The sequence below is a fragment of the Neolamprologus brichardi genome, chromosome 7 (assembly GCF_056152115.1).
Source record: "Neolamprologus brichardi isolate AB-2024 chromosome 7, ASM5615211v1, whole genome shotgun sequence".
Lineage (NCBI taxonomy): Eukaryota > Metazoa > Chordata > Actinopteri > Cichliformes > Cichlidae > Neolamprologus > Neolamprologus brichardi.
In genome coordinates, this window is record NC_142110.1 from 22,887,195 (window position 1) to 22,913,986 (window position 26,792).

Sequence of the window (26,792 nt, forward strand, 5' to 3'; positions counted from 1 at the left end):
AGATCTTACATTTGCTGTTCACGTGACGGTCCATCGCATTTCCTACCTCACACACTGAATTTGACTGAACTGAAAGAAAAAAAGAATCTGCAGATAAAGTAACTGAACTATGAGCAAAATAGCAAGTCTTCAAAATTTTACAAAATCATGCAATTTTTTTTCATAATTGGTTTTGGAAATGTTGATTTGGTAGTGAAAAAATGTTGCAGTTTGTACTATGCCATTTTTGTTGCCTAATTGTAACATCTATTCTTACCAGTAGCAGTTTATAAAGAGATAAAATGAATACCGAGCAAAACTGAATTTAGCTTATTGGTGCGGCCCTCCACAACAGTCCCAGTTTCACATGCAGCCCCTTGAGAAAATTAATTGCCCGCCCCTGCTGCACAGACATATTGGTCTCACAGCTATATGATATCTATTTTGGTCAGATCCAGCAGTGCAATAACAGTATGGTGAACGGCAGCCCAAGAATCAAAGAATAAAATGCAAGGAGAGCCTCTCAGGTCATCTATCTACGTTGCTCTTTGATCCTAAACTTCTAACACTTGCAGAGTTTTCCGAAGCGCCTCTTTTGTCTCCAAAGCTCTAAATCTTGCTGTTGGTGGATGCGTCTCACAATGAAAAATGGGGCCAGTCTTTTGAACACCACCATCACCACATTTCTCTCCCAGAGTCACACAGTGTAAAGCGCTCTGACAAGTCAAGCGTACAATCTACAAAGCCCCAGCACCAGAGGTTCGGTTGGTGTCGGTAGCTTCTAAATGTAGAATTGATGAAATTAACATCAAGATAAAACATTAATATGTAAGAGAAGATTTGTAGGTACAGAAAGCAGAGGATGTTGGTGTTTATTTCATCTGCCAAAGGCTAAATTATTTTTAATACTGCTAATTTGTCATATAAATCATTTTCCGCCTCTTCAACTTGTTTTGCTTGATGCTAACAAACTGCCTGTAAGCGTATAGGAAAAAATACTGATACAAGCAAAGTTATGACAGAAGGAGAAGTTTCAAAGTGAATCAATCTCCCAGGAAACATTACGCCTGTTTCAACGCTGATGTAGACTTCAAAAACACTTTGTAATATATTTCGCTTTCATCATCTGTCAGTCAGCAGAACTGTGGAAAATACTGTATATTTTAAATGTAGCTTATGAGAGCTCTCAGCTCTGAGCAAAGGGGGAAATAAAGCCTGTCTGACTACAAGGTTAAAGCATAAATATGTCTATTATTGTTTAAAAGATGTTTTTAAAGTAGTTTGGTTCATTATTATTAAAGAACAGGCTTGCTCGTCTCAGCATTCTCTGCATTCAGTGTGTCGGTCTTTTCGTTGGAGCCAGGGTGCAAAAAGCTCGACTGATTATTATGTAGTGTCGGGATCAATGATGGGGCGTGGTTACTAACCCAGTGAGCTTTTTTCTCCCCAAGGTTTTTGGGATGTCAAAGCTGAGCTGAATGTCGGAAAATGACAAAATTCTGTAGAAATGTTAGGAGGTGGTTGGTTTTGTGGTGGTAGCGGGGGAGTGAGTAGCGCTGGGTCATTTTGAGAAACATGGTAGCCTTGGAAACATTAATAGCCTTTGATGACTTTGATGAAAATTTTCTTCCTCCATTAATTTATCACAGGAAAGTCAGTCAGTGTGATGCTTTCAGCAGCGCCGGCTATAGACGTACACCGGGAACTGACAAGGACAACAGGTCAGATGCCTTGCTCAAAGGTATTTAAGAGCAAAACATACAAAAGGATTAACCTTAAAAACTGAGTAAGAGAGAGAGAGACATTTTGAAAGAGTTGTTTTCATTTGGTCAGGTTTCTTCATGCTTGGTTCACATAAAGGTCTCAGCTCTATCTGTGCTCTAGGTTTTTTATCTGAGTCCAGCAGAATTTAGTGGCAGATATAATGACTCACAGTGAGAAATTACTGCCATGGTAGTACAGGTCTTTATAGCAAAAAACTGATATTCACTGGGAACTATGGGACGCTTCTTCAAAGATCTCCTCCACCCCAAACTGCTGGCATGTCAGCTTTATCAGGCAGAGTTTCAACAAATTTTTTATATATTTTCAGAACTTTTTTACGGCTGTATTAGTTTGTTTGATTTGTGCAGTAGTATATAATTTCACCATACCACACCTTTATTCCACAGAGATCTAAATGTTTTGGTTTTGTTATATATAACAATATATATATGATATAATCTCTCCAGTATGTCCCGGGGCCTCATCCAGAATCCAGCCAGGAGGCATGCAAGTCAGATGCTCGTGAATCACCGCCTTACCATGGTGGAGGACAGGCTTGTGAGGGTGCACAGGACCAAGGCAAATTGGTTCTGGATGAAGGGCCAGATGAAGAGAGTATCAGGCAACCTGTGAGAGGCAAATCATGGAACCAGTTTACCTTGCTTAGGATAAGGTTACTGGGGCCCCACCCTGGAGCCAGGCCTGGGGAGGGTGCCCAAGGGTTGCCTCTGGTGGCCTTAGCCCATAGGTCCTGGCTGGGCACAGCGTGAACAAGAGGCATGGGTGTAACATCCTGTAAGCCCACTATCTGCAACACACGCAGTTGAGTGTAGCGTGCATTGGGTGGCATTCAAGGATGCTACATGCTCCATCCAATCCTTTTTGAGAGCTGCCATCAATTTAAAATAAGCTAAATGTTTTTTCTATTTATTTATAAGACTGGCAAATTATTGCATTGCAAATGTTCCAGATTGGAGATACAAAATTAACCAGTTCATTTAATCCAAGAAAAGCAGTGGGGATGAAAAAAAAAAGGTAAAGGGAAAAAAGAGGACAAGAGGAAGTGGGACAGAAAATCTGACAAACAATAAAGAAGGAATTTCATATGTGATGAAATTTCAGTGTATTTCACACATGCTCAGCAGCCCTCATTACTCAACAGAGGTGCATGTGAGAGTGCATACGAGTTCAAACACTCTTAAAGCCTGCCAGCTCCTTGTTAGAAAGTCTGTGTGGTGTTACATAACGTCCACGTGACACTTCTGCAGGTAACTGTCGCACTGTAACACCACCAGCACCATCACCTAAGAGAAATGGCATATTTCTAGTAATTAGAACTACTCATGTTGACAATTTATGTCGTGCAACGCTGAAAAATTCACAGCCTCATTCACTCAGCATTTCCTTCTGTTGAAAGCTTTTGTGAGCTTGTCGCAGGTCAATTCTTAATCAAGTATATTTTACTGCAAGAAAGTTATGTGGGGAACCCCCCAAAAAAAAACAACAACCCAGAAAATCTAAATTAATACAATCTAAATGAATAGACAACATAAATCACCAAAACATTGTGAGAGGAAAAAGGATTCAAATATTTGTGTTGAGAGTGTGAGTGTCCTGGACTAAAATAGGTGAATCCAGCTGCTTCCCATTTCATCCTGTCATTGTTTCATTGATGGACAGTTTGATGGTACTGCTGTGTGGTTTAAGGGCACTTCAGCAGAATTTACTGAGGATGCAGGTGTCAGACGGCTACAAGCAACATAACATTTTGTTTGTTGCACAAAATGCAGGAAAACATTAAAATATATTATATTTTTTTACATCACATCTGGTACACTGTACCAGGGGTCATATAATAATTTTTATGATTATTATCATTATTACCTTTTTCAAGGAGGTTGTGTTTTTGTAGTAGTAAGTAAGCCAGATCGGTGAAATGCTTCTGTAGTAAATAAAAGAAATCTGTCAGTATGACTCTTATCGACTATATAGATTTTAAGATTATGTGTATAATTACATGAATCTATAATTGAATTGCTCCCAGTTACCTGCTAAGCTAATCATCAAAACACAATCTAGCTGGTCCAGGAATATAAACCAGGAAACTCTGCAAACATACTCTCCTGCATTTACCGTTTTTTTTAATGCCTCAGGACTGACACGCTGCTGATCTACCTGTGTGAAAATGTGTTTGTGCGGGCAGTTATAGAAGCTCTGTGACTCATTAAACATTCATCGGGCAGGCGAGCGTCTGCTGAGAGCTGATTCTTGGCATTTAGACGAGAGGGAGACTACAGTAAACACATTTTCTGAGTGCTGCTCTGTGGTCCACATATAATCAATTCTGCTGTTATTGCATTTGACTTGCTGTGGGGCAATAGGGCGAAGGGATCTGATATCACCGAGGACCTGCCAATAATAAATTTCAACACGTGAGAAAAGACCAAGGGGTGGGGGTTGTTCTGGGAAGTGTCAAGCTAGTCTGAACTACATTTTCAGTAACAAACAGCGCTCCTGTGAGAAGTCAACAATGCCCCAAGGTGAGAAGAATGCTATTTGTCACTGTAGACGCATGACAATGTGTGCTGCATCAGTGCAAAACACGCACTAGCTGCCCGCAGTGAGATTTCACATCTGAAATGAAAGTGCCTGAGTGGGAAATACAGACAATATTAAGTATTCTCAAAGCACATCACTTCCTCTCAGTTTTGCAGGAACAAGGGAAATCCGCACAGAGCATTAAAAAGGGCGCAGTCTCATTGCCACTACTTTGGGCGGTACATATGTGGGAAACAGAAAAGATTTAGAGATGCAGCAGAATATGGGGGAGAGGATGTTGGTCTCCATGGCGACAAGTGTAATAGAAACATCAGTGTGAGCTCAGTGGAAGAGTGGCATTGAGATGCCCGAATCTTTGTGACTCTGAAACGATACAGCTCACTCTGAAATCATCCCACACCTCTACAGAGAGCGAGAGGAGGGAGAGGTGTCAGAGCGCACAAAGCTCTGCTCTGAAGCGCACGCTGTCACTTAAATTCCCAGTTTTTTTTTTCCCCCAGAAATATGATCATCATCAAAAAATAGAGCTTGATTCACACTACAGCTTGGTGTCCTAATTCAGAAGTGTTATAGAGGAAGTGATGCGCGGAAACAGCATGTGATATAAAGCAAGTCGTCACCATGTGACACGTAGTGAGTTCTGATGACAGAACGGAGGAAACTGAACAGTAGGGATGGAAATCAAAGATCTGATTTTGTAGTCTCCTTTTTCAGTTCAAATCCATTTCACTAATTACAGCAGTGATGAGAAGACAGCACCATTCAAACTGTTGTCAGTGCAGCCACAATAAGTCTGATGTTCGAGGCTTATTCAGTTCAGTAGAGCATTCAGACTATTATTTATCCAAGCAGTCACCTTGAGCTCACGACCAAAAAACAAAAAAATGTACGAGTTCAGTCAGTCAGCAGGCTAAATGAGCAGACTCATGATAATTCCTCTGGCTTCAAATGAGGAAGAAGTATCGCACTTTCGCTCAAAGTGACCGTGTACTGCTGACAGCTACAAAAATACACCGTCCTCTTAACTAACTATAACTATAAATGGACATGCAAGTTTCAACTGTTAGCGAGTGCTCATAGGAGATCATTGGGTTTCTACCAGTGTTCCTGAAGGGTTTTGTTTTAACCTTCCAATATAAAGTGCACAGTCTATAAAATGTCTTTGTTTGTTCATCTGTGTGTTCATTTCTGCCTATCTGGAGTCAGGTTGTGGTGGTATCAGGGTAAGCAAAGTTTTTTGCAAAGTATTTCTAGAAGCAAGTGTAGCAACTCAAAAGATGGAAAAAAAATGGCAATGTTATTTTGAAGAATGTATGAAAATGAATGGGGGGGAAAGACACAACTTAAATTTCAATGGCCACTAAGATATAAAAAGTGCATTTATAGAAATGTCCGTCAAAACCAGGAAAGTCCATTTAAAAGTTTGTTGGCTTTGCACAAAAATAAGGTTTAAAAAGCAAGTTGTACTTCTGCTATGCATGTATTACATTATACATTCCTTAATGGCCCTAGCCTCTACCCACCTCTACTCATCCCACACAAGCAATTCAATTCAAATAAATCTTATTTTATTTATATAGTGCCAAATCACAACAGTATTTGCCTCAAGGTGCTTGATACCATGAGGTATGTAAAGATCCTACAATAGTAGATTGTCCACTGGTTGTTGAGGTTTTCAATGAGCAAATACGGTGGGAAGAAAAAATCTATTTTAACAGGAGGAAACCTCTGGCAGGCCCAGACTCCAAGAACAAGAAAAAGAAGTCACTATACCACAATCAGAGGTTGAAATCTATGCCTTCTACTATGACGCAGAAATAGTCGTAATAAAGAACACAGAACATTCACTGTGAGTAACAACATGAATCGGCTTAAATGTTTCTTGTTTCAGCTGTTAATTGGCTTTTTGTGGGCAAACTGTCCTAATAGCGTCTCAAAATTCTCCCATAGGTTAGAGGAAACCCACAAACTTGTAAACTATTAGAGATGCATGGATTGCAATTCTCTTGGCACATGACAAATACCACATTGCTATTTCCTTTCTAAGAATTACATCAAGAAAAAAAAATAGTTCGATGCAAAATATTATTTTCATAATGAAAAAAAAATTGCTTTGAAAATTTTTATCTTTTCTTTTGATCCCTGCTGCTGGCTTGTGGCTGGCTTTGGGCTCTGGATAGCTTTGGCTTTAGTCACTTTCCCTTTGTTAGCTTCTTTCAAATATTAAGCTAGGTAAGGAGGATTTACTTGTCTGATTCGGTCTGTTGTCGCAAGCGTTTTCAGTGTGTTGTCGCACGTTTTATTTAAACAAACTTTGTGTGTTTACTTACTGTGACAACCTTTAACACTATAAATATATTAGTGTGTGGCTGTGAGTGTGTGTGCAACTATTTGCATGCGCCACTGTGTGGATGTTGTGTATGCATGAAACAATCAGCTCATAATTGTAAGCAGCCGGCTGACCAGATGCTCATAGGTTTGGACCGAGAATGCTGGAAATTGGCCAAATTAAGTCCCTGGCTGGTTGATCGGTGCATCCCTAGAAACTATAACGCCTATCTTACTTCAAGCTCAACCCATATGAAGGAAACTCATTCCAGCTGTTTGCGTTTCTAACCTCATGATGTCATTCTTTCAGTATTTGCAGTCATGGCCATAAGCAAGGATTAGAATAGAGATTTAAACTCCAGTTAAGGTGATTTTTCAAGTATATATATTTACAAATGTACCTGATGTTAATGAGCTTTTTCTGGCATTTTTAGCCCATTCATCGCCTCAAAGCAGGAATTCCCACATCAACTAAGGACTACATGTAACTGACCTGTCAGTTCATCAGGTGTGGGTTTACAGTTGATTTGGCATTAGTCCACCAACTGTTCATCATCATTATCATCACTACCATCTTTAACTAATGGTGTTTTTGTGTAGGCCTAATGTTGCCTGGTCATATTTTTTCTTTCTCGATTAGTTCCAACCCGTCACTGTTTAGACTGACGTTGGATACATGACAGTTTTGCGGTTAATCACAGAGCATTCCAGGAGAAATGGTTGTTATTGAGTCCTGTCATTAAGAAATCAAGGATTTGCTCATCAAAAAGTAACAAGTAAGCAAAAACTGTGGGAAAAATTAAACCTTCCTCGTGTTTTGCTGCAATGCAACAGACAGAAGAAATATTTCAGGAAAAACTCTGAACTCTTCCACAACGAGGAGATCCAGTGCCTCGGCTGTGTAGTGGAGGGGTGCATTTCCAGCATGGTTTCATCTGTCTACTTCTAACTTTCCTGTGATGGCACATTTCTGTCTTGACTAGTGTAATCTATAGAGCGTGAAATATGACCGAACGGCTTTATGGCTTTGCAGTGATCAGATTTCAACCAGTGTGTAGACAGGACTGGTAGCTGAATATAACTTTGTAAATTATATTCTATATTAGAGTCAAAGACAAGTCAAGCCCTTGGAGAAAGGATGAGTATGTTGGCCATTTGACCTTTCAGGTTTCATATAAAAACATGTAGCAAGTGATTTGTGCATTGAAACTAATGAAAGGATGCTTAAAAGTCCATTCACAAACTTAAGTTCACGAGGATTAAATTCAAAGTAACGCCTACAAAACTATGCTAAGTACCAGTATGTGTTTTAAATTATATAATTTTTTATGCATTACAGCAGCGCAGTAAAGATGATAACTAGCAAGGACTGTCGGGAATGTCCTGAGAAAACAGGACATCGTGAGCAGGAAAAAGCTGGAGGAGTGATGAGTTGCCAGTCTGAACAACAGTGAAGTTGTAAATGATAGCTGCAGTCTGTAATTATTTACATCAGTCTAAAAAAAAAAGGAATGTCAGTTATTCACAAGATGAAGCGAAGCAACGGTGAAACAAGATGCTTTCCAGGAGCAAGTCAACCCCTCACATGTCTGACTGATGAGCATTCTGGGAAACATCATTCTGAACTCCCGGTGATCTCCAAAGCATTTATTAGCATTCTATTATGTTCATCTTATAGTAGCAGCTTCCTGTGCACACTTTTGGCAAACAGCTGAGAAATGATGGCTTGCTGTTTTTCTGCACTCTCTCATTTACAATGTGGGTTTTTGGGCTTGTTTCCAAATTACTGCTCCTGTCTGATTTTTTGGATCACTGTTTACATCTCTGTTTGGATGTAATAAATATCTGATATGAATGTGGGCTGACAGCAGTGTCACGAAGCGTTCAAGGGATAAGAAAAGCCTCCACGCTTTTACTGCTCAAATTAACACCCAAGGTAGTGATAACCAAAATCATGACTGCATGCCAAGAAGAAGATGGATAAATAACAATTCTGAAATTCAGACTTGTATTTATGGAGCAGGTATAATAAAGTTATCCCCCTCCACTACTATTAAAGATGATATCATGAGTTAGGCACAATGTTTAAAGTGTAAGGAGCAGCATGCATGTGGACCTGCTAAACTGAGCAAGTAAAATACAAAGTAGGACGAATGCTCTATCAAACAACAAGACACCATCTGCACCATGCATCCATTTTTTGCTGTCGGTCTGGGCCTTGGGAATTGGAACAGCAGTCTATGAAGAGATGCCCACACCTCCCTTTCCACGGCTACCTCTTCCACTTCTTTGGTGGGACACCAAAGAAGTGGAAGGGGTCTCTCCTCAAGCAACTAAGAGGAGACCCTAAACCTACATGTTGAAGAGATTATGAGTTTTGGCTGGCTTGGGAAGGCCTTGGCATTCCCCCAGAGAAGCTAGAGGCTGGTAGCTGAGTAGAGGTCTGGGCATCTCTATAGACTGCTGCCTCAGCGACCTAGACCCAGATAAACAGCAGAGGATGGATGGATGGATTTTTATATATTATCCTGACCACTTCTATTAAAGACACAATTGTGTAACTCTTACCCAATGAATGTTTAGGGCCACAGATCTGTTGGGCCCTGTTTATTCTGGACAATCTAAAACGTACTGGCTTGTTCTTAGTTTATAAAACATATGCATAAGCCCATGTTTATGGAAGGGAATTAAAATAGATAGGGAAAGGCTGCAGGTGGAGGGTTGACTGCTTACAGCAAGTCTTTTTTTTTCACCTTATAGATTTTGGATGGATGGATTTTAGCTAATGCAGCTTTAGGCTAAGTAAGACATTTTGTTGTCAAGACTGAACTTCAGTGCTCACTGTGAAACACATCTTATGAAATCCACACAAACATATTTATATTTGACATGTTCCTGTCTCACTTTGGAAAACATGTCTGACTCCAGGGGTTTTAAACTGTCATCATGAGGTTCCCTCATCATGCTGACATGAAAATTGTCCGACTGACACAGTTTGTCGGTAATAAAACGAGCCTTTAACGTGTGGGAAAATGTCACATGAAGATTGTTGAGCGGTTTTGATGGGAATTTCATGTTTCAGATTAGATGAAATTGGAGTGGATTGGATTAGACTGGATATACCTATAATAAATTAAGTTAGAAAAAAGAAAAAAACATGACTTACAGACTTTTATATTAGAGGATTTGCTGTTTGGTCCTCTAAGATGAAAAGAAGTTGAAATGCTAAACCAAACTGTCCTACATCACTTCTAAATTATTTTTAAATTAGTTGCAATAAATGAATAGATGAATATTAATCAGCTAATACTTAGCTGTAAGCCTCCTTGTTCCTAAAGATTTCATCAGCATTAACACAGGATTGTTGGGGTGGGATTTTGTTTGTGTGTTCTCAAAAGGATTAGCTGAGGACATCCCACAGTCTCACAGTTTATCTTTCTGCTTTAAAGTGGAGATGTGGATGTGCTGGGAGAAAAGGTTTCTCTTTTTTTCTTTCTTGGCAGAGAGCAGCAGAGTCTCGCTCCCTGACGGTTTTTCTTCACTGAGGCGCCGTTTTGACGAGAAGAGAAAGTGACAGAGAAGGACCTGCACATCAACCTCAGCTTCATCAATTAAGATTTTTAAGCCATCTGAAGTTACTCTCATTTCGAGTCTGAGAACTGCACGCCTGCCTGGAAGAATAATGAGAGGATGGCTCTACCAGAGGTTTACTTCGACTACGAGTATAACAATTCACTGCAGGAAGTGTAAACCATCTTCTCTCTGCTGACCGGATCAATTCTAATTTTGTTCCTAAAGTCAATACTTCCCTCATATCCCCCTTTTTCCCCCCTGCAACGACCTTATTTATTGGACCTTTGTGTGGATGTAGACGGTTAAATTCAATCTGATTTTCTCACTGATCTCGTAATGTGTGATGCATTTTCGTACGGTTCTCACTTCCACTTTGTGATCTGATCTGGCACCTTTTTTGTTCAAAGACACAGATATCTCGTCCACTGTGATTCTGTTTCTCATCTTTAGGGAGACCTCTTTATGTAACACTCTACTGTGGGCTCCTCTGTGAAATGGCATGACGGCATAACTCTATTAAACAAACCTGTTCAATTCACAGCAAAAATAAAGATGAAAATTTACATTTTTTCATGAAGGAGTGATGCTGCTTCACTTTTCAAGGCTGAGTTGGAAAGAAATTTGCATATTTGAACTCTTGAGATCAATAACTCCTAAGAAAAGGTATTAGAAGACAAACTACACCTATTTCCAACCATGTCATTAAGGCAGACATGCTGGCAGCACAGGTGACTATGTTCAGGCACTGTTTACATTTCACGCTGCAGGGGGTCCTGTTGAGTCACACGGTCTATAAATGTGACTTCTAATTGATTTTGAGATCGTCTGTGCATTTTACAACCTTTGATTTTCAGTTATAGACTACGCACATTTGGGGGAAATTTTAATTACAGTGAATATCTAACTGAAAGTGCAGTAACCAAATTTAAAGAAGGTAATTTAATGCGAGGCAAAGTAGGGCTCCTACATCTGACAGTATGTGAGAGCAAAGTTATTCATGTATATGTGTCTTTCATGGGTTCTTCTTTCTGTATTGCACTTTTTTTTGCAGTCTTTGTCTCTGAAGTTTGCCCAGTGGCCCAATAGTGCGGTTTGCACACTTGTCTAACTAGTAAAAGATCCCTGGTTCAGTCCTAGGAGGAAGCCCAGATCCCTTTGGGGTTGTTTCAAGAAGTGCATCTGGCATATGGCATCTGCCAAATCAAACATGAGGAGTGACATCTTGTCAATAAGTGAACAGCTGAAAGGTTTCATTCACAGAATGTCACCTCCTTCCTTCCTTTATTTTTTATATTATTTATTTATTTAGTTAGTTTTACTATAGTTGCCTTAACATGCAGAAATAAAAGTATACTCAAACTTGAGTATTAAGTATCTGTCTTCATTTATTTGTATTCAGGATGTGCATGAAGCATGTTTAACCTTTGCAGTATTTATCTAAAACCTTAAAGTAGCTGTTGAGGTGTTTTAGGGTGGGTGCTGGTTGACCTTTAACCTTGATGGATTTTTTTTTTTTTAGCCTGAACTTCATTTACTCAAGAAGCTTTGCCTATTGCCAAGCTGCCATTACATATAGGAACGGGGTCTTCACAACTTGCTGGTACACTGGTGTTACCTGAAAGTACAGCCAAGTCCCAAATGAACTTGAGCTGATAACAACATAATATGAAGATGTTTGGACCCACCCCCTCATCCCAGTCCCTCGGACTCGCCACTGGCTGTTCTAGAAGTTAAGAAGCCTCTCGGAAGAAGGGCGAAATATCCATTTGCCTTTTTCAAGCTCTCAGCACTACTATAACCCAACAAGTTCTCACTCCCAACGCTAGGTGACAAATCGTCAACATGTTACGCTCCTGGACACACAACACGGAAGATCAGAAAAAAAATGAGGAAACATGAGAACCGTTTGGAATCAATCTACACATGTTCGTTCATTTTACTTAAATCGCTTTGGAAAACACTATTTAACGTCATTAAAGTGCTGGTTAGGGTTAGGGATAGGATTAGAGCTGGAATACATGGCTGGAACGTATATTACCGCGGGACCATCATTCTACTGTATTTCACCCATAACCCGGCACGTAGCATAAGAATGCGGAAGGTCACCTTTCGCGTTCCTCAGGAACGTCGCGGGACGTGACAAATCGTCAGGATGTTACGCCTCGGCAGTGAGAACGGGCTGTATAACCTGGATGAATGCAAATCTACACAGACAGCTGTTTACTCAGTATTCACAGGGATGGTTGTTCAGTATCTGACCACCCATCTAAATATTGTTGCAAACTACAAGAAGCCACCAGCTCCTAACATTGCTTAGATCCTAACACGCAGACATCTTCTTTCTGATTTGTAGAGACCTTGGCTTGAGGACAGCTGGATTCAAACCATCAGATCTGACACAAGAAAAGTAATTTTAAAGAGCAATTCCCACTGTAACCCCTTTAAAGTATGTTGGGAGTTTACTTTTTTTATAGTCTAGCTGCTCTAAGAATGTGGTGAGCCAGCGCCTTTGTTCCCGTAGAAAATAACTCTGTAATGCCTTTTGTTTCATGCTGCCAACATTCACGATAATCAAAAGGATCTGTCAGGAAACTTTGAAACTGGGTCCTTCAAAAGGTGTGGCTGTCTGGCAAACCTGCCACCAACAGAAGAGACAGGCTGAGCTTGTTAGGACTGGAGGAGCCGCGTATTGTATATAGCTGCCAACTGGGATCTTTAAACATCGCAGCAAGGCAAACTTTGCATCATCTTGCATGCAATAATCTCAGAACAATTGCCAAACCATACTGCCCCAGTTTAAGCACATTCTGCTTTATATTATGCATGCCTGCAAGCTGAAAGAAAAGAATCTTCTACTGTTGAACTGCATTTGAATCTGTATACTGTCTGCTTTTATCCTTTACCTTTTTATGGATTTTATTTTTCTTTGCTTGTCTTGTGTAGTAGGGGAATTCAAACACTGAAAGGAAAGGGTAATATGTAGAAAACAATGTATGTAGAAATAGGGTCTGGTGTGGAATAATGCAGTTTGTCCCACCTACTCACAGACTAATAGTAGAGGTCAGCCTTTTCCTTTCGCGTGTCTTTCCTATCAAACACGACCGGCTGCGAAGTTAAGCGTGACTAAAGCCGTCTACAGTTCAATGACTGAATCAGCAGAAGGCGTTGTGAAATCTGTGTTCTTAATGAAACCTGAAAGCCAACTAACAAAGTCTCAACAGACAGAAAAAAATGATGCATTCAGGTGCATCTTGCCTACTTGTAAAATTAAACATTTTCAATTCCCCATTCCTTGAATTACTGTCAATGTTCCTATGTCGTGACTTGATGACTACTGTTTTTAAGCCTTGTGGCGAGAATAAGGCACGGCGGGACCACGGAGTATCATTTAGAGCCATCTTTATTCACATCTCACCACAACACAACCCCCACACACCTGAGTCCCCGTGTTTTAACCCGGCGGGCGTGATTACGGATGCCGTGCAGGTAGGGCGGAAGCACCTGCACCTGGATTAGGTTTCATTTTAAAATTTTAGTTCTAACCTTTAGGGCCCTACATGGTCAAGATCCTCAATATTTATCTGACCTGCTGAAACCACATTCATCTTCTCGGGCTTTAAGATCATTAGATCAGAGACTGCTGGTAGTACCGCGCACTCGTTTTAAAACTCGTGGTGATCGGGCCTTTCGGACTGTGGCACCACGGTTGTGGAATTCTCTCCCACTGTCTCTTCGCTGCACGGACACCATTGATTCTTTTAAGAAACAGCTGAAGACATTTTTATTTAGAAAAGCATTTGATTAATTTCTTCTTATGCTGTTTTTATAGTTTTATTGTTTTACATTGTTTTATTTACTGTTATATTGTTTTTATATTTCCATTTCCTGTGTTGTAAAGCACTTTGTGATTTTTATCTGTGAAAAGCGCTATATAAATAAATTTGACTTACTTACTTACTTACTTACAAGTCTGGGCTCTGTCTGGTTAACTCGTGGACATTTACCCAATAGTCCTGAAGCCACTGATTTTGTTATCTTGGTAGTGTGCTTAGGGTCATTGTCCTGTTGGAAGCTGAACGTTCGCCCTAGTTGAAAGTCTAGAGCGCTCTGGAGCAGGACATCATCAAGGATATCTTTGTACATTGATACATTCATCTTTCCCTTAACCTTGACTAGTCACTGTCCCAGTTCCTGCTACTTACAAACAACTCCACACAATGCTTTAATGTAGAAATGGTATTGGACAGGTGATGAGTTGTGCCTGGTTTCTTCCAGACAAGATACTTGGCATTTAGGAATTTAGGTCTGTTTCTTCAGACCAGAAAATGTTGTGTCTCATTGTCTGAGGGTCTTTCAGATGCCTTTTGGCAATCTCCAGGCTGGCTGTCATCTGCCTTTTACTGAGGAGTGGCTTCCATCTAGCCACTCTACCACAAAGACACAAATATTGGTGGAGTGCTACATAAAATGTTTTCCTTTTGGATGGATTGCCTCTCTCCACACACTAATGCAGGAGTGCTTTCAGGTCCTCGGTCACCTCGCTGACTAAATACCTTCTACCCTGATTGCTCAGATTGGCTGGGCGGCCAGCTCTTAAAAGAGTCTTGATGTATCGATATATCTATCTTTGGGCAATAAGCATCTATCAATGACTTCTGTAGCCATAAATCATTCTACTCTAGTTCTGTCAGGACGTTTAGTGCATTAGAAGTGAAAAATTACAATACAATGAAAGCTTAAATTGTTAAAAAGTATATATAAAAATTTCCATCATCATTGCCACACCAGTGGGCCAACTGTGGCAGAAATATGAATAAGAGAAACAGACTGACCAATTTAGCGTAGGACATATTTTTCAGATTAAAAATACCCCAAAGGCCCCCTCAGTCACTTACATGCAAACTAGAATCATTTCTCAAATTTATTTCACATACTGGAGGGCCAAAGTAAAAAAAGAAAAATCACTATTTTATTGTAAGCATAGAATATATCTGGTTAGTTGTGTAAAGTTCATTTCAAATTGCAGTTTGACACACTTAAAGCTAGATACTGAGTGCATTTCTGCTTTATGCTTCTACTTGTCCTTAAGGGCTGTTTTGCAGAAGAAGTACTCAATGAAGTCAAGGGTAACAGAATAATATAATGAAAGAAGCCAGCTTACTTTTATTTGTCTACATATGGCAGTTGGGGGGAAAACAGAAGATGGGCAGCAGCTTTTCACTGTGAGAATTCAAGAGCCTTTTACTGTTTTTCTCTTCTGAAATGACTCAACATAGATGGCAAAAAACACGAGTTGGAAGGGCACTGGAATGAGAAGTAAATCTTCCTTTACATCACTTATGTAGTCATTTTACCAAGAATTTCTCTTTTCTTAAAAAGTATTTTTATTATTTAAAGTGTTAAATAAATCTTAAGGATTAAAAAAAATGTCCTTTAAATTGTTTTTTAAATAACCCTAAATCGTTAAGAATCTGCTATTGTTAATTTACACATGTGGTCTTCCTACCGTGACATCTCAAAATGTCTTCCTCGAATAAGGAATTATTTGTTTTAGTTAGAACAGCTGTGGCCTTACCTAAGCTTGCACTACTTGCAGTGCACTACCAACTGTCCAGATGCTGGTGCTTGTTGCAATCAAAATGAATGAATGCTGAAAGTTTCTAATGTTCAAAGGTTATCATATTGACTACATATTTTGCTGAAGAGGAGGAGCTAATAATTTTTGAGCCAGTAGGGTCGGCTACCCCCCTGGCAGTCATGGTTTCTAGAAAAAAATGTGTATTCCTCAGCTGGTTGGTGACTGGCTGTTGGTTATTACTAGTTGAAGTTGGTTGCAAACAGGCATATGGAGGTCACTGTCAGGTTGCTGTGGTTCCCCACAGTTTGCCTGGAAGATGACAACATATCTATAAACATCTCCTTACCACTTGGTAAGTAGTTGGCAAGTGTTTGCAGACAAGCTTGCATCATCTATGCAACAACCAACCATGGCAACCTGCCAACACCTAAACCAATTACAAGGAGGTTTTTGGTGCAGTTTTACATACTGTATCAGCAGCCAGGGACTTCCAGCAACCATTTACCAACTGATTGGGGAATGTTTTTTTCCCTAGCCAACTGTGATTGCCAGGGGGTCACTAAACCATTTTTTGGTCTGAGTGAGTGAGCCCTAACAGCACCAGATTTCTTTCTGTATTTTTACTCAATGATGTTTTCTTTTGTGGCACTGTTTGTTAAATTGTCAAAATTTTAGTTTTCTATGTAGTCAGGGTACTGGCAGCGTGCTCATATTTGCAAAAATCACTCAACTGTAATTTTAGTAGAGTGAACATTTGTTGTGTTCTGTTTCAGACAATATAACCCTGTCAAAAATGTAGAAAACACAGAAAAACTATCGCTGAACAACATGATAGAGTTCAAAATAAACAAGGGTTACCTACAATACCAGAGCCTGGAATATCCAGAATAGAACGCAATTGTTGATCACAAAGTGATGTACAGTGAATAAAGGATTTAGACTTGGACATGGAGCACAAAAAGAGACATTGAAGTTCACTTACATCTCCAGATAATATATAAGATGAACCACCAGCAGGTGATACCTGTGGCTGCAAAAAGACATCTGATCCTGTCTGTGGGAAAACAGGAATTGACTCTAACCTTAATGAAAAATGTTCTGATGACATTATGGGCTCTGTCACTCATTTTTGGGTAATTCTAAGAGAATTACCATTATTAAATTATGTTAATTCAAAGACTCAGAAAGAAGGTATTGGCCATTGACTAATGACTTGTGATTAAGAGGTTGCAAGATAAACAGCACATCACAATCAGATCCACACTTCACTCATTACAATCCAGTTTGAAAATACAGAGGATGGTGAGGACAAAGATCACTCAGGCTGACGGGGTTTCACTAAGTCATAGGTGCAAAGTAATGAAAAAGGCAAGAATAATCCAACAGAAACTAAGACAAAAGGACACTTGACTTCCGTACACAAACTTTCTGAAACCAAACAAGTCGCCCCCTGCTGGTTATTAGGAAGAATGCAGGTTTAAAGAAGCTCCCCTTTGGCTTCACTTTTCAGACCCAGAGGCTATATTCATCTTTTATATACAGTCTAGAAATACTACTCGATATTCAGCTGGAAAACATGATGGCACTACTCTACGAGTTAACAGGGATACACAACACAGCACTACTGCAGACAGTGAAAATGGAAAATAAGAAAATAGAATTTGACAGCTCAGTAGCAGGCAGGCTTCTGTTATGAAATCCTCCCTGGGATTTGCAAAAAGAGGGGTAAAAGCAAGCTCTGAATGTCAAATGCTTAACTGATCCAATCACTGACGGGTTCCAGTTTTTGAAGAGCATATCCATGCTAATTAACGCAATAATCCCTGATCTGAAACACCGTTGAACACATGTCACAGACCATGTGTTTGACTCGTGTGCTCTTCACAGTTCAGCAGGGTGCTGATATAAATGGAGGATTGATAAGCTTCCATCTGATTGTCCTTCTGGCTACAAATTTATGGCCCACTCAGTGACTACTGAACTGTTAAGTAACTAATTTGCTCATTATGAACAGCATTATCATTGCTTATCATTCATTTATATTGATTTCTGTAGGAAAAATCTGACTGACGGATTTTTTTGTGACTGCTTTTTTAGTCCATGACAGTCAGCGCACATTGGTCTAAGGCATGAATACTCATAAATAAATATATAAACCAGTCAGAATAGTATGACTCCGAGGACCGTAATGCTCCTTGGTCAGGAAGATGTCAATTCACTGCAGGGGTCTAAATTATGACAGCCATAAATTTGAATATTCTCCCCACTCGTTTCAATGTAGATAACACTTACACACACCTCTCTGTTACTGCCAGTAATCGAAAACTAACCTAAAATCTAAAACCTCAGTCATCAGGAAAAAGGACAATTTTTTCAGTCAATCACAGTGAAATGTTAGTCTCAGACTACCTCGCCAATCTGACCTTATTTCCTTCCACAAGAATCGGTTTAGATACTCCTGACTCCTCTGCTGGACAGCCTTCTTCTGGCTTTTCTTCTTTATTTACATTATCTGTAAGAAGTCCCTTAATAAGGGTAAATTAAGCATTTTTCACATCATCTGTGATCAAATTGCTTCTCCGTCTCTCTGCCAATACAGCTAAATGTCTGGATCCTCTGACGGTGTGGTCACTTTCAGCCTGCCTGATCGTGTTTGGGAAACAAATGTTCCAGTTTCCTCACAGTGTTTTAAAGTGAATTGCCTCACCTCCACAGAAACCTTGAGTCTTGCTATGATTTGATGCAGAGAAGGTCTGTCATTGCTTAGAATAACAATTGGACTTCTGACACTTCTGACACGATTCTATTTGGTGAATAAAACGTGAGGCACAGCAATGGCAGCACTTCTAACAAATGAGCAAAGGTTGCAAGTTTATTTCCTTGAACCAACTTTTTTATGCATGTATCTGTGAACAGTTTAACAGGTCATATAACTTAAAAATTTTGAGGTTTGTACAGAGGGGCTCAGAGTCATTTAATAATGAAGACTTTGACAATGTTCCTTCTTTGTGTTGCATCATACAACGCTTTGTTATTTCCAGATCTACTGTATAGGACATGCTACCCCAGTGTCCCCTACATACTCCAATGAGTTTCCACTTTTTAAATTTTTATCTTTGCACACAATTTAATCAAACTCTTCTCATCTCTTCTTTTATGTTCCTCTTATAATCAACGTCCCTTTTTTAGACTTAAATTGTTGTTTTGCATGCAAAACAATTTCTTGTCAACAAATGTCGCAATTTTTCAGCAAAAAATTATTTTGCAAAAGATGAATGGTGCATTTCACTGATCTTGTCCTCATCCACGTTCCCTTTTTCAGCCTCACGTGACTTTCTCATAATTACTTTTCCCAACAGAGGTGAAAGCGGCTATTTGAATCATTAGACATGGACGCTCGGCTCTCCTCTCTTCCTATCTGATATAATCATATATCATCGATTGAGATCATCTCTAAAATGTAACCTTCAGCATGGAGGTGAATCCACTGTGGGAAAGTTTCTTAAAGTGAATAGGGACAAATGTCAGAAAAATCAATTATCATGATATAGTAACTAACCATGGTTGGTAATGTTGCAAAATATGGGTAGATTTCTTTTAGGTACCAGATCAGCACTATATAAAGTATAAAGTCTAATTGCTGCTTTTTCTATCCATTAAGCAGTTTAGCATTTGGACAGCTCTTTCAAAGGATAGATTCTCTTATGCACAAAACGTCTTTTAAAGGAAGCCAAAAGCACAGATCTATACAAAAAAATGGGTTTTGAAAGAAACATTCTCCATCAGAATGTGGCATCAGGATCTGCACTTGATAGATGGTTTGCAAGTTGCTCTTTGTTTTCTATAGAGGATTCATGTGTCTGACTGCACAGTAAGCTTAGCATTAAGCATATATGATACATAGACAGATACATAGATATGCATATGGTGGTTTTTGTATGTTTAGACTAAAGCTGCTACTAGTAGTAATTATATATAATGAAACACATCATAATTATCTTAATCATCATTTCTTTTGTCAGTGTCTTCTGAGCTGCTCTCTTTTTTAAACATCACTTTTTTGTCTATTTTTCCTTTTTTTTTTTTTTAGAAAATGTCCTTGAGTTGAAAAAAAACCCATTCTAATAATATTTCATCTTATTGCATCTTATTGCAAGAGAGATGCACTTCAGAAGAGAAAAAAGATGATGACTAAAGATGAAAATTTGCTCAAAATTGCTTTCTCTCTGGACACAAAGATCCACAGATAATACAACAGAGAGCGAGTAAAATGTGAGAATGGATGGATATATTAAAATGCCACAAAACACTTAGTACTATCAAATGAAAATTTGTCAATATTTATAAAAACAAAAATGACAGGAAAAAAATCACTCTGCTCTAGGGCTGTGAGGTCAGTACTTACCTGTGCCTTTTGATGAAATGTTTAATATGATTCATGCTTTAAGATATGTATTTATGGAAAGAATATGGCAGAGTTCCCATTGGCTGGTCAGTAATGTCTTGCCCTACCCACTGAGCTACACAGTACCAGAAGTTTTTGGCACTGACAGGCAAAATCAAGAGGATTATGTGCTCCGCCTGCCAACACAGTCTTTTGATCAGAGGCCAGGTAATATCAGACAATCTACATTAATCCTACCCCCCACCCCTCCCTTGGTTCCTGTTCTCATTCTGGCCGACCTCCTCTCTTACCAGGTTGTTATCAGATGGAGGGATAATTAAGCCTTGTGGGACTACAATAAGCCTTCCTCTTCTAAGTTGTCAAAAGTTAGAGGGAGGCAGACCAAACGCCTTTGAAACACAACCGAAATAAAAGAGCTAATCTGACAGAGACAACAAACGTATTATTGATGATGCCTGGTTTCCCTTTGACCCTTATCTTACTTCAGGATAAAAGTTCAGTCAGACTCGGGGCAGATTTGTAATCAAAGCCTTCTAAACAAACCTGCAACGAGGAGAAATACGCACCAGCGTTTCTTACTGAAATATGAAAGAACTTCCAAAAATGAAGAATTAATTTTAGCAAAAGATGAATCTGTTTTATATCATTTTAATTATGATCGTTTAAGGTTTTGGACTGAAATCTATTTTCTTAGGCTGGCAGTTTAATATATTGTTAAGTGGTGCGGCACTCCCTTATTCCTTCTTGAAGTCGCAAAAGGGTTAGAGTGTGCTGATGGCTAAATATCAGAGATGGGAATTTGGAGGGATAGATTCACTTTTGGAGCCAGCCTTACATGACCATCACATGACCATCAGAGTAACTGCAGTTTTTGGCACTTTTGCACTGAGTTATTTTTTTCATTTCCCAACCTAACTTCAACTCTAAATGGATTTTGGACTCCACACCTAATGATGTGCAGGGACATACAGGATAATACTCATAGTACTGTGCAAAAATCATGAGACAACTCTCATTTCTTCATATTTTGCTTCCAAAAGTTCAGAAGATGATTTTTTTTCTTGTCTGTTAAGATATTTAACACTAACCTATGAATTATTACAGAAAAACAAAGGCACACTGGCATGGTGGCCTCACAAGAAGGTCCTGAGTTCAATTCCACCATCAGGCCGGGGTCTTTCTGTGCGGAGTCTGCATGTTCTCCCTGGGTACTCTGGCTTCCTCCCACAGTCCAAAGACATGCAGTTAGTGGGGATAGGTTAATTGGAAACACTAAATTAGGTTAACAGTAAATTGCCCATAGGTGTGTTTGCTGGAGTGAATGAGAATACAGTGAATGGTTGTCTCTGTCCATGTGTTAGCTCTGTGACAGACTAGCGACCTGTCCAGGGTGGACTAGTGATGTGTCGGTCGCGAACAAAACGGCTCTTAGAGCCGGATCTTTGACGTGAACGACGCAAGCCGGCTCCTTATCACGAGCCATGGGTTGGGTACCCTCTCTCTCGCACTTTTTTTCTTTTTTCCGCTTCACTCCGCACACGAGCCTTGTGCTTTGCGCTGGGATGAGGGGGGAGGGGCGGTAGTTACACTCGCAGTAGCACAGGAACAGAGCAGGAGGGAGAGAGAGAGAAAGAGAGCCAGGGACAACAACGTCACATTAGAAAGGTGTAGTGATCATCCACAACTATTTTCAGTTGTGGATGATAAAGGATTCAGAAATCATGCAGGCCCATATGACAGAGAATGTGCATCTTCTTTTTGTTTTCATATTATAATTTATATTTAATTATATTCTGGTTTGCAGTGTTTTGTGTTGTTTCACTTGAAATTTGTTTAAAAGGAAAAAGCTGAAAATGTAAATAGTTAAAAGTTGAACTGTGACTAGTTGGTTTTTGTATTATATGATTTATTTATTACATTTTATGTGGAGTGAATAAATAAAAGTATATTTACGGTGGCCCCTACAGACAAAGCACATACAAACTTCAAAACACGTAAAAACTCAGAAACACGTACAAAAGACAACAGAAGTGCTCCAGGATGCTCGGACGCAGTGTTGAGCTTTTGTTACCTAGTGGCTACACAAGCCAGGAAGTACCAACAACCAGATTTGGTGTGTGGTAGTAACAGGTAAATGATATATTTTTTAATTATTTGAATATATATGATTGTTTGTGTATAAATACACAAACAATACACAAACAATTGTTTGTGTATAAATACACAAACAATACACATGCTTTCAATTGTGTAATTTAAGTGATCTAAGTAGCTCTGTTTTGGAAGTTCAGTTAATGCTAGAAATGTGTCTCTAGGGGCCACCGCATATATTTATATATAAACATATATAAATAAAACCACTTTTTTTTTACATTAGTAATTCATTTTGTGCATAATTTTATATTATTGTTAATAATTAATTAATTAAAGCAACAAAACAACCTGAAGAGCCGGTTCGGGGCCGAAAGAGCCGGCTCTTTTTAGTGAGCCGAACTGAAAGAGCCGGTTCTCTAAAAAGAGCCGGAAATCCCATCACTAGGGTGTACCCTGCCTCTCGCCCTAAGACAACTGGGATAGGCTCCAGCACCCCCCCCCCCCCTCCCCCCGCAACCCTGAAAAGGATAAGCGGAAGGGAATGGATGGATGGACAGAGGACAAAGGCACCAGGGGATGCACCGGCAAGGAACTAACAAGGGACTTGTTACTAGCAGCCAAAAACATGTTCATATTTCTTTAGCTCAATCTTTGAAAATTGTCAAGGATAACACAGTGTGACATATAATAATATTTTTGCATCAACAAAACTAGATATGTCTATCATTGTGTGCACTGTGTAAAAATAATAGGGAAACTGGACAATCTGGGTACAAAGAAGTAGTGGGAAGCCTAAGAAAAATTACAGTAAATGACAATTATCCAAAAGTCATGTCCTTCAGAAACAGCAAAAATACAGAAGCATCCAGTTCTACCCCTCAGCCTCCCAGCAGATGCACTTGTGGTATGAATTTAAAAATCCTACGTCGCTTTGTTCTCAAGTTATCGCGTGCATACTTGGATAGGAAAGCACACACTACTACATTATCAGTTACGGATCAGCTTCCCAGAGCTGGATCTCAACGTTACTGAAGCAGTGTGGGATCTTCTCAGCAGAGAACAGAACAAAACACAGCTTTTAAAGAGCTTTGGAATGTCCTCCAAGAAGCCCGGAGAACTATTCGTCAGGACTACTTAATGATAGCACAGAAAAGCTTGCCTGAGAGAGTTCAGACTGTGTTGAAGAAGAAACGTGTTCAGAACACATCGACTTTCAAGCTTGTTAGAACTGTACAAAATGCTTCCACATGCTTCAGTAAATAACTGCACATATTTCTCATTTTTATATAAAAATAAGGAAATTGGTGCAAGACTCACAAAATATATAGTTTCTGTATTTAAAAAAACAGAAGACCTGTGAAATTTTAATTTAAGTGTATTCTTCCAAGAGAAGCATTTTTGGCAGGAGGATGTGTATTTATGGTAATAAAGGAAGATATCTCTTAATAACATGTGGATGAGTTTTTAATAGTTTTGGAACAACAGTGAAGTTCCATGCAGTTCCACATAAATATGATGTATCAGGCTTTGGTTACAGACAGAAGCTGTTAGCAGTCAGTTCTTGGTTGGTTACTGTCTTAATCTGAGAATAGTCAGGAAAGCTATACCCGCTGTATCCTTAAATAATTAATAATTGGTCTGTTCCACTTCAATATGTGGATAGTTTGATGAACTATTACTTACAGACTTTATGGTCTATGGTTCTCCAATTAAATGTTTTCAGGATGCCTGTCCTTGCAGACTTGCATGCTGCAGGTTAATAAAAGTATTTTTTAATTCATCCCTGTGTCCCATTTTATTGATTTTTTATCAGGAATCGCTTAGCACCGATCAACACTTAAGCTGAAAGAAAACTAAAACAAGGACTGAATGTGACCATTAATCAATCATCCACATGGTTTAGTATATTAGAAGCTACAGCAAAGCAAAGCAACCTGTGGAGAATATCAAACGTCATCGTACACGTGAATTGACCCAGAGTAATACATTTAATGCTATAAGTTATTTGCCAAAGTACTATCTAATTCAGCAAATAAATACATTTACAATTTAATGTCTACTTCAGAAGAACTCTGGACGGTAGTGTTGGTGTCGACAATATCATAACCTTCTCTCAATCTGAAAGAGTCAGCAACAGAGAATTAATAACATTTACTGATACCTGACATGTCTGAAACCTTCCTTGGCAAACAAAAGGTTGCTGTTTGATTCTAGCTGGAGACACAAATACTCATTGGGGTTGCATCAGGAAGGGTATCTGGTGTAAAAGTGCTAAATCAAACATGCAGAGCCACCTGTTGTAGCAACCCTTTGTGATGAGGGAGGAGTCAAAAGCAACTTAACTGAAACCAAACCAAAAAAAAATAGTTTGGGGGAAAATAAAGCTTCAAAGCTTACAGCGGGTTATCTGTTCTTCAATCTCAAGTTTTTATACTAAGCTAAGCTGATTGCAGCTTCATCTTTATTGTCAATAATTTCGTCCAACTCTCAGCATGAAAGAAAAAGAGTTTTATTTAGATATACAAGTTAGATTATAAGTGCAGCATAAATCTCATACATAATTTCCTTCCAGGAAAGGCAAAGATTAAGGTCGCACCCTGAAGCAATTGCATACACCCGATCAGCACCAATAATCTTTATGCATGTCAAAAGTCTCCCTTTTACTGGACACAAACAGCTGTGGGTGTTTATCATATAGAGCAGCGGTCCCCAACCCCGCATTTATGTAACTCTGAGGTATAAACCAGTAGAGCCTGTTTAACTGTTAAATTTGCAGTCATTTAGAGAAAATGGGACTATTATTTCATCTGCAGTTATATTTGGTATAGCTCTGTTCTAGGAATTCCCTGTCATTCTGCAAGCTTTACCTGGAAAGTCTAAAAAGGAGGGAGAGCAGGCGCAAAGAACAGAGCAGCCTTCACAGTCAACTGGAAATGGCACTAATCAAGTCTGAAATAACATGAAATAGAGGTGCTGGTGAAGGTGGGTTGCAAAGTGGCTTGCAAGAGCAGCATCAACCATATGCATCTTTTTTAGTTATTATAATAAAGAAAGTCTTTGTCATTGGCAAAATTTTAAGTGGAGTTAAATAAGGCAACAGGACACGACAGGCAACTGACAAATTGGCAAAAGATCAAAACCAAGGACATTTCCTAAAATGTTTTTTACACCTACTTTTGCTTTTAGTTACATTAACCAGAAAAACTGTCATAACCTGAAAGAACTAAATGCTCTTCTTCCATGCTTCAAAATACAAATAAAATGATATTAACACAAAAATGTTCTCACAGGATCTGAGTTCTCAACACATCTCCTTTTGCCTCAGGTAGGTCAGAACTGATAAGCATTCAAGGGTTTGAAGTGATATTCTGCTTGCTTTCTTTAGACTTCTGATTCACAGCCCAATTCTAGAACAAACAGTATTCACAGATTTTGCATACAATTACAGCTGCGAATTATCACATTCAAAGAAATGATGACACAGAATGATTAGCAGTTCCTGTGTATGACGAGAGTCACATTTGTAGCAACAATTAAAATGTGTGATTACAACAAACTTGACAACATTGTGGAAAAAAATCATTGACATACTGAAGCCTGAAGCACTTTTAAAAAGAAACTACAAGAGTTAGAATACAAAACCAGTACCTGCCTGCTGATGTGGTCAGGTTGTGTGCTGCTTGTCCCCTGTGTTCGCTCTCTGTGCTGGCATGGGGCAGATTTAATCACAACAATAAGACAGCCTGAAAGGAAAAAGAAACAAAGCAGAAAAGAAACAAATATAAGGTGACACATTTTATTTTTATCATTTAAAAGACTATAATGCTCTTTCACCCACGCACACTCTAATGAAGTGTCTGTCCATTAGAGACTAAGGACTGCATGTTCAGTCAGACTTGAGCATTAGACTTTCACAAACAGCATTTTCTCTGATGAACAGGTTTTTTTCCCAAAACATTGCGTATGTGTTCAGACACAACACTCTCATTATTGAGCATCTCTGTAACAGCAGACATTTTAGGTACACCTGTTCAACCGCTCATATCTAATCAGCCATTTACATTGCAGCAATTCAATGCATTTAGGCATGTTGACATGATCAAGACATCTTACTGAAGTTCAAACCAAGAATTAGAATGTGGAAGAAAGGAGATTTAAGTGACTTTGAATGCAGCATGACTGTTGGTACCAGACGGGTTGGTCTGAGTATTTTAAACACTGCTTATCTGCTGGGATTTCCCACACAATGTGAGAAAAAGTATCCACTGGCTGGCACCAGCTGAAAATCCCTTGTTATTGTCAGAGGTCAAAGAAGCTTGGCCAGAGTGCTTCAAAGGCAAGAGTAATTCAAATAACCACTTGTTGCAACCAAGGAATGCAGAAAAGCTCTGAATGTAAACCTTGAACCTTGAAGCTGATAGGCTACAGCAGCCGAAAACCACACCAGGTGCCACCCCTGTTAGCTAACATCAGGGAACTGCAGCTAAAATTCAGACAGGCACAACAATGCCT

The 26,792-nt window shown here is 39.2% G+C and overlaps 1 protein-coding gene across 1 annotated transcript in view; it reads right to left on the reverse strand.

Annotated features, from left to right (window-relative positions):
* LOC102796408 (alpha-1,3-mannosyl-glycoprotein 4-beta-N-acetylglucosaminyltransferase C-like) overlaps positions 1-26,792 on the reverse strand; it is a 75,315-nt gene that overhangs the window by 38,843 nt on the left and 9,680 nt on the right. The window contains exon 2 of the mRNA XM_087844403.1: positions 25,929-26,023. The gene's annotated coding sequence lies outside the window, so the exon portion shown is untranslated. The remainder of the gene's footprint in view (positions 1-25,928; positions 26,024-26,792) is intronic.